The sequence below is a fragment of the Lichenostomus cassidix genome, chromosome 26, assembly GCF_008360975.1.
Source record: "Lichenostomus cassidix isolate B80296 chromosome 26, HeHo_3.0, whole genome shotgun sequence".
NCBI lineage: Eukaryota > Metazoa > Chordata > Aves > Passeriformes > Meliphagidae > Lichenostomus > Lichenostomus cassidix.
This window is the reverse complement of record NC_139506.1, coordinates 3318130-3331216: the sequence shown is the minus strand read 5'-3', so window position 1 is coordinate 3331216 and position 13087 is coordinate 3318130.

Here is a 13087-nt window from a genome sequence, read left to right as displayed (position 1 = left end):
GGAATGCCATAATTCCCCTCCCGACCCTGGGGACACATGTCCTGCCTGCTGTAACCACGTTCAGGACTCGATGTAATAAAACTGCTGCACGGCAGAGGAACAGCAGTGCTGCTCGGTGTGGCAGTGCCAGGCAGGAGGGACAAGCTGGACATCCCACTGGGAATGAGGTTGGCTCTGGAGCTCCTGCAGCCCCTTGGACACTGTCCTGAGTGGGTCTGGGGACAGCAGGGACACAGGGCAGGGTTCCCAGGTGTCCCATCAGTGCCACAATCCTGCTGGATTCAGGAATCCAGGCCAGGACAGTCTCCAGAGGCTGGAATTTGCTCCAGCACACCATTTCCATGGGATGACCCCAACGCTTGGCTCTGGAGCTGGCAGTGTCTCCCTTCATTATTTCCAAGTTTGGAGGCCTGTGGGGATGAATCAATATGAAGAACGTGTTTATAATCTCCACATCCCGTTCTCAACAGCGTGAGGGTTTTAATTGGAATCTCGAAAAGGAGGAGCTCAGGTCAGATGTTCCCCTCCTTTTTCCATTCCTTTGTTAATTTTCACTTGTTTTCCTCATCCCCACAACGATGGATCCTGGGGGATAAAACAGGGAGAGGAGAGGAGAGGAGAGGAGAGGAGAGGAGAGGAGAGGAGAGGAGAGGAGAGGAGAGGAGAGGAGAGGAGAGGAGAGGAGAGGAGAGGAGAGGAGAGGAGAGGAGAGGAGAGGAGAGGAACTGGAGCTGGGATGGCTCCCTGCTTTCCAGCCTCAAAAAGGAGGCAGGGAAGAGGATCAAAAAATGTGCCCTGAAATGCAGGGGAAGAGGAGCTGAGCCTGCAGCCAGGAGGGACCCCAGAGCCATCAGAGCAGGAGCCTTGTGCCCAGGGAGTGACCTCTTCCTCAACCCCTCACCAGGGCTGTGGCTGAGGAGGGGCTGGCAGGAGGATTTAGGGCTGAATTCGAGCCTCTGATACTCCCGAGGGGTTTTTGGGTTTATCTGGATCTATACCCGAGTGTCAGAGGGGAGAGAGACCCTTGGGGCTGAGCTGCGACAGCAATCCTGAGCTTTACCGAGTCCTGCTTGTTTAAAGGAACCAAAAAAGCGAGTTTTCCCTAATTCCCACCCCAAGAACCTGCCGGGAAGTGAGGGAGGAGTCTCTTTCTGCCCCTGCCCTGAATTCTGGGGAATCCTGGAGCTCCTGAAGCCTGGAGATCCCATCCTGGGGCAGCTCCCAGCATCGGGCAGTGGGGGCTGGATGGACACAGGAAGGGACCAAGAGATGACCACTGGCACATGGCCAGAGCACGACTGTGATGCTCTTTTTCTGTAGGGCAGCACCCACCACTTCCTTTTCCTCTTTTTCCTCCTTTTTCCTCCTTTTTCCTCCTTTTTCCCATTCTCCTTCTCCTCCTCCTCGGGGCTGCTGCCTCCCTCCCGCCCGCGGTGCAGATGGCCCAGCATATGGGCAGCCTCCCCTCGTGCTCGCACCTTGTAAGCAGATTCTGTCAGGTTTAGCGAGGAAAAGCTTAATTAAGCAGTTGTGTGTGTACAATTATGTCCTTAATTATCTCCGCGTTTCACTTCTTTGTTGTTCCCCCGTTTGCGAGAAGTTTGGTAACAATCACAGGCGACCTGCAGCGGGAGATTTCCTCTTTTTCTGTCCTCCTGACTCGTTTTAGGGATGTTTCCCGGCTGAAGGGAGCTGCGGGATGAGCCCCCCTGGCTGGGATTCATCGACCTCAGCTCGGTTCTCAACCCGGAGCAGGTTTCCAGCAGCGCTGCCTGCACAAAGTGCAAATTCAGCTGCTCCAATGCTGCTCTAGCCCGGTTTTAGGATTTCCCACATTTGCGCTCCAGCAGCCCAAACACCCTCGGGAATGAACAGACCCCACGAGGACATCATCAGGGTGATGCTTAATTACTGCCTCACCCAGGGACTGCCACCCAGGGGTTCCTCTGCCTAATTACTTCCTCTAATTACTCCATCCCACCCAATTTCCCATGTCCCTGACACATCCCCAGGGACACCGCGGGGTTCCCTGGTCCCCTCCTCAGCCACCTGCAGAGCTCAGGGACAAGAGGTGGCACAAACAACAGGCTAATTTGTGGTGGTGCTTTTATTTTATGCCCAGAGCACTAAACAGCCATAAACATCCCGAGCTGGATGTTGGAGCTGGGGCTGCTTTTATTGTTTGCAAGGCCTTGAAATTCTGCCATGAAGCTTTTATTAAAAACAACCCCAAACTCTCGTTTCTCTAATTGAGTGCATTTCAATACCCACACCACCTGCATTTGTACCCAGGTACGTTTATATGGCCGCCAGTTAATTTTTATTTACCTTCCAGTGAAACTCGTCTTCCTCCTTAATTCCCAAGCCCGTATTTGCTTTCAAACCAGAGCTGGACCCAACAATCAGCAGTATATTTAAGGTGCCATTAAATCCTCGGCTCTGCTTGCAAACCAGGCGGCTCAAAGCACAGCAGTGACCCTTCCTCCTCCTCCTCCTCCTCCTCCTCCTCCTCCTTTTCCAGGCATCCCAGCAGGGAAAATGAATCTTCGTCCAGCCGAGAGGTGTCGAGTGCCGGGAATGAGCCCAGAGAGAGCAGCGGGAATGGTGGGGAGCTGAGAAGTGAGGGGGCTGGAGGAGATCGGAGGGAAAGAGGAGAGGAAGGATGTGTCCCCTTGGGGACGCTGAGAGGGGTGATGGGGTCGGGATGGGGAGATTTGGGCTGGGCGGGAAGGGAAGCTCTGCAAAGAGCTCAGCGGTGGCAGGGGAGCTTCGGGAGGAGGCAAAGCTCAACCTCTTGGCATCCCTCTGGCCCCTGCTCTGTCCCACTCCGGGAATGGGAGAGAATTCTGACCAAGTCCAGACCTGTAAATAGGGCTGGGGGGTTGACCAACCCCTCCCCACCAGCCTGGGGCAGCGGGAGGGATTGGGGACTGCCTGGTGTTCCCTGTTCCCGAGTTTCCACAAAAATCTGCCTGTTTGGAGGGGAAGCAGGGAGATCCTGCTCCGCGTCAGCCTGTCTGGGGGCGTGTCCGTCTGTCCCTCTGGCTGTCCGGCTGTCCCTCTGGCTGTCCCTGTGCTGGCCCCGGGGCAGAGCACAACGTCTCCAAGTGGGGCTGGAGCAGCTCCGCTCCCAGTTCCCTACTTCGCTCCCCAATTCCCCTCCTGTCTCCCCAATTCCCTGCTCCTCTCCCCAATTCCCCTCTCCGTTCCCCACTTCCCTGCCCCACTCCCGTCCCTGTCCCTCAGGGATCCCCCGGGAGCAGAGCAGTGGGGAAGCTGAGCAGAGCAGTGCCTCCCGCGCCGTAATTAATTAAACACCCGGCGAGGAGAGCTCTGATCCCGGATCCTTTCATCCCTCTGCCACCCGAGGGATGGGGAAAGCAGCACAGATTTGCGGATCTCACCCAGCCTGGCGCCGGTTTTGGGGTACAGCGGGGAGAGGATTTGGTGACATCAACATCAGGATCAGCACAGCCAAGTCCATCCAGCCCCAGCATCGCCATGAAGGCAGTTTGGGGTGTGGGAGAAATCCCCTGCAGCCCAAAGCTCATCCCCCAGGAGGCAGATTCAGGCAGAGCAGGGCTCACCTCACCCCGTTATTCCCGCTTGCTGCGCTGTCCAGCAGGAATTTCACCCTCAGGAATTACACCCTGCAGGAATTTCGCCCTCAGGAATTTCACCCTGCAGGAATTACACCCTGCTGGAATTACACCCTGCAGGAATTTCACCCTCAGGAATTTCACCCTGCTGGAATTACACCTGCAGGAATTACACCCCGCAGGAATTACACCCTGCAGGAATTTCACCCTGCAGGAATTTCACCCTCAGGAATTACACCCTGCAGGAATTACACCTTCAGGAATTACATCATGCAGGAATTACACCCCGCAGGAATTTCACCCTCAGGAATTTATTTCACCCTCAGGGATTACACCTTCAGGAATTTCACCCTGAAGGAATTACACCCTGAAGGAATTACACCCTCAGAAATTTCACCCTCAGAAATTTCACCCTGCAGGAATTTCACCCTCAGGAATTACACCCAGCAGGAATTACACCCAGCAGGAATTACACCCTCAGGAATTACACCCTCAGGAATTTCACCCTCAGGAATTACACCCTCAGGAATTTATTTCACCCTCAGGAATTTCACCTTCAGGAATTACACCCTCAGGAATTACACCCTCAGGAATTACACCCTGCAGGAATTTCACCCTGCAGGAATTTCACCCTGCAGGAATTACACCTTCAGGAATTACACCCTCAGGAATTACACCCTCAGGAATTTCACCCTCAGGAATTACACCAGGCAGCGCCGGCTGCCCAAAGCAAACACAATATTTTAAAGTCCTTCCCAGCCTAACCATCCCCGGCGCTATTAATAACACTTGTAAGCAGTTGTTCTTGAATAGATATGATTTTTATCTTGACAGCGCCTCCCTAAATCATTTTTATCCCCACGAAGTTTGCGAGGAGCAGATTTTCTGAGGGTTATTTATCTTGCCAAATATCCCCACCCCTGTTTGCTGCTCACTCCCTCTCTAGTTATGGATGGGGTTGTTCCCCACCCTCTCAGCTCCCAAATCCCTCTGTCCCCTGTCCCCTCCCTCTCTCCAGTCCCCCTCCACGTGTGTTTTATCAGTGGCAGCAAAACGAAATCAAACCCTCGAACCTCTGTGGCTGAGGAGCTGCGGGGAGGTGGGAAGGGGGTGTGAGCTCACTGCCAAACATCCTCCTGCCTTCCCTCCTCTCCCGTCCTCGGTGAAAATTCCAGCTCGTGAAAAGGCACAGGAATCCTCTGAATTATCAGTTTTTTTCACAGGAAAGCAGCCGCAGCCCCCTGGTTGTGGCAGATGGACAAAGGCACAGGGAAAGCTGGAGGCCGGGAGGGACATTCCGGCTGTCACATCCATCACCGGCTCGGGAATAAAGACTTTTTAAAGGGGAGAGCTGCGGAGAAAGGAGGAGATTCTCTGAGAACAGCTTAGGAAAGGCCCATCCTGACTGCAGATGGCCCAGGCTGCTCCCCCGGGGGGATGAACTCACCCCGAAGGTGCTGAACTCACCCCAAATGTGCTGAACTCACTCTGGGGATGTTGAACTCACCCTAAACGTGCTGAACTCACCCCTGGGGGTGCTGAATTCACCCCAGAGGTGCTGAACTCATTCTGGGCATGTTAAACTCACCTTGGAGATGTTGAACTCACCCCAAAGGTGCTGAATTCACCCCAAAGGTGCTGAACCAACCCCAAAGATGCTGAACTCACTCTGGGGATGTTGAACTCACCCCAAAGGTGCTGAGCTCACGCTGAGGGTGATTAATTCACCCTGGGGGTGCTGAATTAACCCCAAAGGTGCTGAACTGACTCTGGGGATGCTGAACTCACTCCAAACGTGCTGAACTCATCCCTGGGATGCTGAACTCGACCCAAAGGTGCTGAACTCTTCCCAAATGTGCTGGACTCACCCTGGGGATGATGAATTCATCCCAAATGTGCTGAATTCACCCTGGGGATGCCAAACTCGTCTCGGGGTGCTGAATTGACTCTGGAGAAGCTAAACTCACCCCAAATGAGCTGAACTCGCCCCTGAGGCACTGAATTCATCCCAGAGGTGCTGAACTGACCTTGGGGATGCTGAACTCACTCTGGAGATGCTGAACTCACCCCAAATGTGCTGAATTAGTCCCAAAGGTTCTGAAGGGACTCTGGGAATGCTGAGCTCACCCCAAAGGTGCTGAGCTCACCCCAAAGGTGCTGAGCTCACCCCATGCTGGCACAGGGACCCCAAGGTGGGTGCAGCAGGGTTGGGGCTGGAGGAGGTGCAGGGACAGCCCCAGGGACAGCCCCAGGGACAGCCCCAGGACCCTCCTGGATTTCAGTGCCGGAGGGCACAGCATCCCCTGGCCCAGAGGGTCCCACCCAGCCCCTTCCCCTACCCTGCAGCCCTGCCGAGCTGGGGACAGGCAGAGCAGAAGGTGAAACAGCTCCGGGTGAAAGCAGCACAAAGCCGAGCAAGAGGGGAGGAGGGAGGAAGGAGCGGCTGAGAGCCAGGAGTAATAAAATATTCCAAAACTCGATTAAGAAATGACAGGCAGGGCTGGTGGAGCGGTGGCTGGGCCCGGAGCAGGCTGTTCCCGCGGGACTGGAGGGTTTGATGGGATGTGGCACTTTGCCACCCCGCCGTGCACGGCTGGAGCCAAGCAATCCCACTGCTGCTGTTTCCGAAGGCTTCCCGAGCCCCCGGAAAGGAACACCTGGTAGCAGGTCCTGGTTAATGGCTCTGCTGGGAATGCTGGAGCTGCTTCCATGCTTGAGAGGTTCTGCAGGAGCAGGGGAGGGGAGCCAGGAGAGCCTCAGCTCCTGGAGGCAGCAGGGCTTGGTCCCAAAAGGGATTTTGGTGCCTGAAGCCCTCTCTCAGCCCCGTGGGACAGGGACAGCCTCACCCAGCTGGAGCCTCAGGAAGCTGTTCCCAGCCCTCTGCTGGGCTTGGGAAGGCTGGGAATTTCCAGGTGTGAGTGATGATTTAATAATTTCTGGGGTTTTTTCCATTCGTGTATCTGTAACTTGGTGTAGTTCTGTGCTTCTTACAAAATGCTGAAAACCTCTGTTGGGAACACCTTTAGCCAAACCAAAGCTCTCTGGATGGAGATTCAAGGACACATTCATTGCCCCAGGGCCTGAAAATATGTAAACAACAGTGAAAAGGGGGGAACAAGCCTGGCATGATCAACATCATCCCCTGAAGGTGTGATTGGAGAATTAGGAACTAATAGGCTAATAAGACAAAACTTACAAAAGGTGAAGATCTCATGACCCTGAGTCCATTTTGGGTGCAGTACATTGCCTGCCTGAATGTACCTTGAAGACCTCAAATACATTTCTCCCCTTTTTATACCCCTAATTTGTCTTGGCCTCTGTTCCAGGTAGCCTGTTTGAGGCACCATGAGGCAGCCTGACCAGGCAGCACTGACCTTCACAGCTCAGCTGGAGCCACAGGAGACTCGTTGGCTCTTCCTGCCTCACACGGAATTTTGGTGGAAGACAGGAGTGCCCTGAGCACCCACAGGGCCAGGCAGGGCTGACCTGGCGTTGCTGGGGCTGGCAAAAGTCGGGGTGAAGCAGCTCCATCTCGTGGGGTTCAGGCTCCATCTCACCCCACTCCTGCCAAAATGCCTCTCCCGGGAATGCCACCCAGAGCCAGAGGTTTGGTCAGAGTGTCACCCAGGGCTGCTGGAGAGCTCTGGTGGCTGTCACTGAGCCCAGGACATTCCTGCCGGTGGCTTCCCCATGGCTTTACAGGATGGGATCTCGGAATATCCCATAAGGAGCCACACTGGGATCCCCGAGGAGCCTCCCCAGGAGTCACTGTGCACAGGAACGTCCTTTAGAAAGGACAGGAAAACCCTCAGGAGGTGGAATTCAGTGCTCAGAGGATCTCAGCTCTCAGAGCCGTGGGTCTGGAGGAGCAGAGGGACGAGCAGGGCTCTGCCCGCCAGCCTGGAGCAGCCAGAGGATGCTGTGCCCGTGGAACGGGAATGGCTCCTGCTGGAGGGAGCTTTTCCTGCCCAGGTGTGGGCAGAAGCTCCTCCCGGCTGTCAGCAGCGCTGCGGCGCCTGGCAGTGGGTAATTAAACCTTTTATTCTGTGCCTGGAGGCGCGAAGGCATCAAGGGCTCTTATCAAAGCAGGAGCCCAGCGGGGCCGGCGCTGCGCGAGGGGAGGGAGGGAGAGATGCCAAAGCTGCCTGAAAGAAAGAAAGTTTGGGATTCATCCTCCTCTGCCAGCTCGGTGAATCCACCCTGGGAGCAGCTCACCCACGTTCAGCGGGGCAGAGCCAAACCCTCCTGCTCAGCAGGGGCAGATCCGGCATTTCCATCGCTGGTATTGCTCCTCATCCTCAGCTCTGCCCTGGGATTGGGATCTGGGGTCAGAGACCCCATGGATCTGTGGGATAAAGGGATAAAAATCCAAATGGATCTGTGGGATAAAGGGGTAAAAATCCCATAGATCTGTGGGTAAAGGGGTAGACATCCCAATGGATCTGTGGGATAAAGGGATAAAAATCCCAATGGATCTGTGGGATAAAGGAGTCAGAGACCCAATGGATCTGTGGGATAAAGGGATAAAAATCCCAATGGATCTGTGGGATAAAGGAGTCAGAGACCCAATGGATCTGTGGGATAAAGGGGTAATAATCCAAATGGATCTGTGGGATAAAGAGGTAAAGATCCCATGGATCTGCAGGATAAAGGGGATTTGGGGAAATGGGGATTGTGGGGTAATGGGGATGTGATAATGGGATAATGGGATAATGGGGATTTCTCCTCCTCACCCCAAACACCACTCCCCGGGTGACATGGAGATCCAGTGGTTCCTGCTGTGACATCTAGGGACACTCAGCACGAAGGGACAGCAGCAGCACCCGTGACGGGCAGGAGGGGACAAACAGCACCCAGAAGTGCTGGCAGAGCTGCTGACTGTCCCTGTCACACACAGCTGAGGGCAGGCAGAGGGGACAGACAGGTCACAGCTCTGCCACAGCCCCCCTGGCACTGCTGTCCCCAGCACTGGGGACCCTCCCTGTCCCCTGCCCAGCACTGGGGATCCTCCCTGTCCCCAGAGTGTGTCCTGGGGAGCAGGAGCAGCACGGAGGGGATGTGACAAGAGCTCCAAGGCAGAGGGAATTTTCCAGCTCTCGGATACAAGGAAGAATCATAACGTCGTTTATCATCTTTAAAGATACGCAGAGTTGGCGAGAGAATGAATTCTTCTTCATAACCCAGTTCCCAGGATATTTTTACTGTGCATCATAAATTATAATACCTTTTTATTTTTGCTTTATGGCCTGTCCCCCGCCAATTCTGGTGATCTACATCCTCATCCCCCCCAGTGCTTTAGGAACAATCCCTGCCTGTCTCTCTCCTCCTCCCCTCAGCTCCCCAATCTCTCTCCTTCCACCAACATCTCTTTCCTCTTGTCCACCCACGGGGCTGGGGAGTGACCAGGAGGGGACAGTGACACCTCTGAGCTGCTGCAGAGCCTCGGGCAGGTGTGGGATGGCCACAGCTCTGCCCCACGGCCCTGGCAGCAGGGTGGATGCCACCAGCAGGTCCTGGCAGTGCAGCTCTCTCAGAGCCAGCCGCTGCCCTGTCACAGCTGGGGACAGCCAGCTCCAGGTGTTCTGGGATGGGGACAGCTCTGAGCTCAGCCCTGGTGCAGCCCTGGCTGGGAGTGCTTTGGGCTCCTGGCTGGGAGTGCTTTGGGCTCCTGGCTGGTTTCTCCTCCAGCACAGCTCAGGTGTGGTCCAGGAAAGGTTTTTCAGCTCCATTTACACCTGAAATTCAAAAGGGAGCAGCTAAGGCAGGTGGATTACACTGAACGGTGCAGCCTTGCCCGAGGCAGCTCCAGACACACCAAACCCCAGGACAACCCTCCGAGGAGATCCCACCTGCCCAGGGCAGCCCTTCACACCTCCCCGATGGTTTTTATCCCTCCAGGGATGCCCAGGGAGATCTCCCTGCCCAGCTCTCCATTCCCACCTCCATGCCATGGCATCCTCCATTCCCAGCTGGAAGGTGCTCAGAGCGATTGCCGCAGCTTCTTTCTTTGCAAAACCTCCTCCCTTTGAGGAAAAATCTGTTTACAAACCGCTCTGGGCATCAAACCCCCCGTGAGAGAGAAGGGACAGTGGCCAGGATTGCTCCAGTGGCCTCCCAGCCTTCCCGCAGCCCGCTAGGGTGAATTCAACCCTAAAGCAGCAGCCAGGGAGGAGAGGTGAGTGTTTATCCCCGGGAAATATGGAGATTTGCCGCGATGAGGCTGACTAAGAACATTACATTCGCCACGCTAAGCCGGAGAGCCTCGGGGCTTTGCGCGCTCGGCTCCCGTCAGGGAATGTCGGGATTTACAGGAAAACAGGAGTCTCCTGGGAAGAGCCAGCACGGCTGACAGCATCGTATTTCGCCGCGCTGAGAGGTGGTTCAGGGCAGGGATTGCTTTCTCCGGACCCAAATGGGATTTGTAGGGCGAACGCAAAATCCCCGATCGCAGCCATTCCCGTTTTCCGGCGTTTTTCACAGCGATCTGCAGCCTGGATTGGGGATGGATCTCTTGCACAGAGCCATAAATAAACCTCCAGCCCTCCCAAACCCAGCCCTGGGGGTGGGCAGGGAGGAGCAGGAACAGCTGGATGTGTGAGCACATCTGGAGCCGCGCTCCTCTGGGGCGCCGATCTCCCACATCTGGGACTTTTGTGGGAAAAACGAGAGCAGGAGAGCAGGTTAACAGGCGGCAAACTGATTGCTAACAACGCGGCCGGGGGTTTGCTCGGCCCGGTTTATGGGAGGCTGAGTGATTACTCGCGGGTAGTTAAAAGGCAGCGCCGTGTGTTATTGCCGGGGTGCTCGGCAGGATCATAAACGAGCAGCTCCGCCGGCTGCTGCAGCATTCCCGGGAGGATTCCCGAGAAGCTGGAGCAGGGCAGGATTCGGGGAGGGTGTGGAGAGGGCTGGGGATGGACATTCTGCTCGGCTGGGGCAGGGAGGGACACGGGGATGGGCTGGGGAAGAGCTCAGGATAAATGGCCACCCAAAATCTGGGAATGGCCACCCAAAACCTGGGAATGGCCACCCAAAACCTGGGAATGGTCACCCAAAATCTGGGAATGGCCACCCAAAACCTGGGAATGACCACCCAAAATCTGGGAATGGGCCACCCAAAACCTGGGAATGACCACCCAAAATCTGGGAATGGCAACCCAAAATCTGGGAATGGCAACCCAAAATCTGGGAATGGCCACCGAAAATCTGGGAATGGCCACCCAAAATCTGGGAATGGCCACCCAAAATCTGGGAATGGCCACCCAAAATCTGGGAATGGTCATGCAAAATCTGGGAATGACCACCCAAAACCTGGGGAAATGAGGGTGGGAGAGGCTTGGCAAGAGGGATGGAGGAGGTTTGGTGTCTGTCGGGGGTTTGGTGAAGCACAGGGCTCACCCCAGCCTTGCCCAGCCCTGGTGCATCAATATCTGTGTGCTCTGGGGTGCCTCTGAGCCCAGCCAGGGCTGGGGGTCCCAAACCGAGCTGGGACAGAGGGAGGGGACAGGAAACAGCTCTGTGCAGGTCCCAGGACGTTTCCAAAGAGATGGAGGCAGAGGGTTTGGGGACACACGGGCCCTGGGGCAGCCACCAGCCCTGAGCCCAGCGTGGGGAGAGAGGGGCGGCTGGGAACAGGGCAGCAGTGACAAATGAGTTTAATTCCTGGGCAGACACCGATGGGAGGGGGTGATTAATGAGCCCAGCACCTCCTCGTGGCCTCAGGAGCTCGGGGAGATATTTTGACGGAGGGTGGAGCAGCAGGGACTGGAGGGTGGAGGCGGCAGGCTGGGAACCGAGGAGAGACCAGGCGAGAGGTGACAACCAGCACAAAGTCACTCTCCCTCCTGCCCACACTGCCCCTCTGACCATCTCGGAGGTCCATGGGAAGGATAAAACCCTTCCACCATTTCTCCCTCCTCTCCTCTCCCTCTCACCCCACCAAACCCAGAGGCTGGTGCTCCAGGGAGCTATCCCGGGACAATTTCCCTGTGCCCACAGCTCCTTCCCCGCCCTGCTGTGCCAGCTCTGCCCTCTCAGGAGCAGCGCAGATGTGGTTAAACCCGAGCTGGACTCCTCTCCAGCCGCATCCACCGCCATGGATCTGCATTCCCTCAGGCACAGAGATGCCATCGGCGCTGGCTCGGCTGGAGAACCACGAGCAGCCTGCTTGGGATCCTTCATCCCCATCCTGTCTGGAGCTGCTGGTGCCCTCTGCTCCCCCCCGAGCGTTTCTGACTCGCAGCCCTGGTGTGGATCCAGCTGGCTCCTCCGGCTGAGCGCGGAGCTGGCGTGTGCCAGGAGCAGCCCCTGGTGCATTGGGCACGGCAGCTGCTGGGGCTGATTAAAAACGGACAAACCCAGCAGTTATCGGGCTGTGACAGCCTCTGCTGCTGCTGGGGACAGGGCTGGGGTGGGGCTGGCCAGTCTGGGAGAGGATGGAACCCCAAATCCTGCCTGGATCCCCAAATCCTGCCCGGATCCTACAGGGATATCCCACAAACACCGTGTGCACATCCCAAAGGCTCCACACCGGGATGTGCAAATCCCCAGGGATCCAGCACCACAAGGGCTGCTCCAGAGGATCCGGATGTGCCCCAGGGCAGGAGCCCAGGAGCAGGAAGGGACACGCTAAGGACATGCTAAGGACACGAGTGTCACCCTGCACTGGCCTGGCTCACAGCTCCTCCACCCCTGCACTCGTGTCTCTGACAGCTGGGACACATCTGGACACACGTGTGGCCTCCAGCAGATCCCAGGGAAGCCCCTGGACACACCTGAAGCCCCCAGGAAGTCCCCAGGGAAGCCCAGGGACACCTCGTGTCCCTGCAGAGCTCCCAGCAGCCTCCCCACCCAGCCCATCCTCCCCTCATTCATCCCCACAGCTGAATTATTTATTACAAACAGATGCTGGGGTTTCAAGAGCGTTAAGAGGATATCCTTGGCTAATCAATTTATTTTTAACTAGTTTACATGTTTATCAGCGCCAGAATTTGGGCTTCAGCTGCCATGTGGAATTATCCCTCGTTCTTCACCCTGGGCTGCTTGGATGGCTGTGCTGAGTCCTTGGGGACCACGAGAGCCACCAATCTGCTGTTCCCCGGCCAGGGACTGGGCTTGCTCATTCCCTCCTCTCCTTACACTGCATGAAATCCAGACAGAGAGCTGGAACATGCTGCGAACTCCCCAAAAATGAGCTTTGCCACCGCGGACAGCAGCCTGGCTGGGCTGGGAATCTCCTGGGAGATGTTGGGGATGTGTAGAAACACTCCAGGCCTCTTGGGAAGGAGTGGAGATGGACTCTGAGTGTCTCTCTCCATCTCCCAGCCCTCCAGGCAAGTCCTCTGATCCTCTAGGAGCTCCCTGGACATTCCCAATGTTCCCAGTTTTATGGGAATATGAACCACAAAATGCCCTGAAGGTGATGAAACCCCACAGAAACCAGGACACCTTCAGGGGGTGCAGTTTGAGCCCCATGGGTGCCAAATATC